Genomic DNA, 3,561 nt, shown 5'->3' on the forward strand with positions numbered 1-3,561 from the left:
ACACAAGAAGGGCTTCAGCCACAAAGGGTGCAAGCCGAACACAGGAAAAAACGTAGATACAGGACCATATGTATAACAGTTGTAAATTGTCGTAGCTGTGTTGGGAAACTTCCAGAGCTCCAAGTGCTAGAAAAAAGCACTGATGCTCAAATCGTTATAGACACTGAAAGCTAGTTAAAGCCGGAGATAAGCTCAGCGGAAATTTTTGTGATGAACCTAACAGTGTTCCGAAAGGATAGGCTAAACACGGTTGACGGTGGCGTGTTTGTGGCTGTTAGAAGTAGTTTATCTTGACGAGGAATTGAAGTAGATAGGCCCCGTAAGTTAGTATGGGCAGAGGTCATTGTTGGCAACAGGAATAAAATAGTAATATGATCCTTTTACCGACCTCCCAATGCAGATGATTCGGTTGCTGAAAGCTTCAAAAAAACTTGAGTTTGATTTCAAACACCCAATTCATAAGATAATAGTTGGTGGTGACTTTAATTTACCCTCGATATGTTGGCGAAAATAAGTGTTTAATTACGTAGGTTGTCATAAAACATCATCCGAAATTGTGCTAAACGCATTCACTGACAAATATTTCGAGCAGTTAGTTCACTAGCCCACGTGAATAGTAAACGGTTGTGAAATCACACTTGACCTCTTAGCAAAAAATATCCTGAATTAATAACGAGATCAAAACGGATACAGGGATTCGTGAACACAGGGATGTCGTAGGTAGAATGAATATTGTAACACCCAAATCCTCCAAAAATAAACGAAAAATATACCTATTCAAAGAAGCAGATATAAATTCACTTGACGCCTTCCTGAGAGACAATCTCTACTCTCTCCAAATTAAAGATATGAGTGTCGACCAGATGTGGCTTGTATTCAGAGAAATAGTATCCGCAGCATATGAAGAGATTTATAACAAATAAATTAACAAACGACGGAGCTGATCCTCCTTGGTACACAAAACGGGTCAGAATATTGTTGCAGAAACAACGAAACAAACATGCCAAATTTAAACAGAAGCTAAATCCCCAAGATTAGCGGTCTTTTACAGAAGCTCGAAATTTAGCGACGACTTCAATGGCAGATGCTTACAGCAGTTTCCACAACGAATCCTGGCAGAAAATCCAAAGAGATTCCGGTCGTACGTGAAGTATGTTAGCGGCAAGAAACAATCAATGCTTTCTCTACGCGTTAGCAATGGAGATACTGTCGAAGACAGTGCTGCCAAAGCAGAGTTACTAAACACTTCCTTCCGAACTACCTTCACAAAGGAGACGAAGTAAATATTCCAGAATTCAAATCGAGAATAGCTCCAACATGAGTAACGTAGAAGTAAATATCCTCGGAGTTGTGAGGCAACTTAAATCACTTAATAAAAGCAAGTCTTCTGGTGTAGACTGTATACCAGTTAGGTTCATTTGAGAGTATGCTGATGCATTAGCTCCATACCTGACAACCATATACAACCATTCGCTCGACGAAAGATCCGTATCCAAACACTGGAACGTTGCACAGGTCACACCAATATTCAACAAAGGTAGTAGAAGTAATACACTTAATTATAGGCCCATATCATTAAAGTCGATGTGCAGCAGGATTCTGGAACATATATTGTGTTCGAACATTGTGAATTACCTCGAAGAAAACGGTCTATTGACACACATTAAAAACATTGTTCTTGTGAAACACAACTAGCTCTTTATTCACGTGAAGTGTTGAGTGCTATTGACAAGGGATTTCAGATCGATTCCGCATTTATGGATTTCCATAAGGCTTATGACACTGTACCACACAAGCGGATTATAGTGAAATTGCGTGCTTATTGAATATCTTCTCAGTTATGTGACTGGATTTGTGAATTCCTGTCAGAGAGGTCACAGTTCGTAGTAACTGACGGAAAGTCATCGAGTAAAACAGAAGTGATTTCCGGCGTCCCCCAAGGTAGTGTTATGGGCCCTTTGCTGTTCCTTAACTACATAAATGTCCGCAGCTCGTGGTCTCGCGGTCGCGTTCGCGCTTCCCGAGCACTGGGTCTTGGGTTCGATTCCCATCGGGGTGAGGGATTTTCACCTGCCTCGAGATGATAATTCCATCATCATTCCTGAAAGTGGCGAGATTGGACTGAGTAAGGGTTGTATAATTGTGTGGGCGGTCATAACCACGCATTTGAGCGCCCCACTAACCAAACATCATCATCATAATTATCTATATAAACGATTTGGTAGACAATCTGAGCAGCCGTCTTAGGTTGTTTGCAGATAACTCTGTCGTTTATTGAGTAATAATGTCTTCATAAGATCGAAACAAATTGCAAAACGATTTAGAAAAGACAACTGAATGGAGCGAAAATTGACATTTAACCATAAATAACGAAAAGTGTGAGGTCATCCACACGACAGCTAGAAGTAATCCGTTAAACTTCGGTTACACGGTATATAAGCCAAATATAAAAGCCGTAAATTCAACTAAATACCTAGGAATTACAATTACGAACAACTGGAAGGAAGGCATAGAAAATGATGTGGGGCAGGCTAACCAATGACCCCGACTTTTTGGTAAGTCACTTAGAAAATGTAACAGATCTACTAAGGAGACTGCCTACACTAGGCTTGTCCATACCCTATTAGAATACCGCTGCGCGGTGTGGGATCCAGATAGCAGTGACGGAGTACATCGAAAAAGTTCAAAGATGGACAGCACTTTTGGTATTATCCTAAAATATGGGAGAGTGTCACTGAAATGATACAGAATTTGGGCTGGACATCATTTAAAGAAAGGCGTTTTTCGTTGAGACGCAATATTCTCACGAAATTCCAATCACCACCTTTCTCCTCCGAATGCGAAAATATTTATATAGGGAGAAACGAACACCACGATAAAATATAGGAAATCAGAGCTCGTACGAAAAGATTTAGGTGTTCGTTCTTTCCGCGCGCTATACGAGATTGAAGTAATAGAGAATTGTGAAGGTGGTTCGATGAACCCTCTGCCAGGCACTTAAACGTGATTTTCTGAGTTTCCATATAAACTTAGATGTTGAAACTGACGACCATCAACGTCAACGCCAGCATGACATCGGCGAACAAAATGCAGACGCACCCTGACAAATATCCGTGGTGTATTTCGAATCACATCACAGGCAGTTACAATTCTGGAAAGTAAGACCATCTTCATATCCACTGCGGTCTCATACACAAGTGACTTTAGATATCCTCTTAGGAAATAATCAAGGGGATTCACGTCAGGTGACTCGCAAGCCATGGAATAGGATCTCAACTCAGGTACAACTCTTTACTTGAATCTCAAGTTTAGGTGGCCATTTAGATGGCCAGATAGACTTCTCATTAATCAGGATCGTCCACCTTGTTTCCCTGCAGGAAATAGGGAATGTACATGTAAATAAACACCACATCACGTGTTAACTTGTAGCCATATTGGTTGTATAAAAGCTGGAAAACAGTAACGCTAGAGAAAGCGGTAGACATGTTTACTTCCATATCTCCGTAAACTAGCTTCTGAGACCCCACGTTCCCTGCCTAAAATTGTTCAGTTAATCATTTC

Source organism: Schistocerca nitens, chromosome 2 (assembly GCF_023898315.1).
Source record: "Schistocerca nitens isolate TAMUIC-IGC-003100 chromosome 2, iqSchNite1.1, whole genome shotgun sequence".
Taxonomy (NCBI): domain Eukaryota; kingdom Metazoa; phylum Arthropoda; class Insecta; order Orthoptera; family Acrididae; genus Schistocerca; species Schistocerca nitens.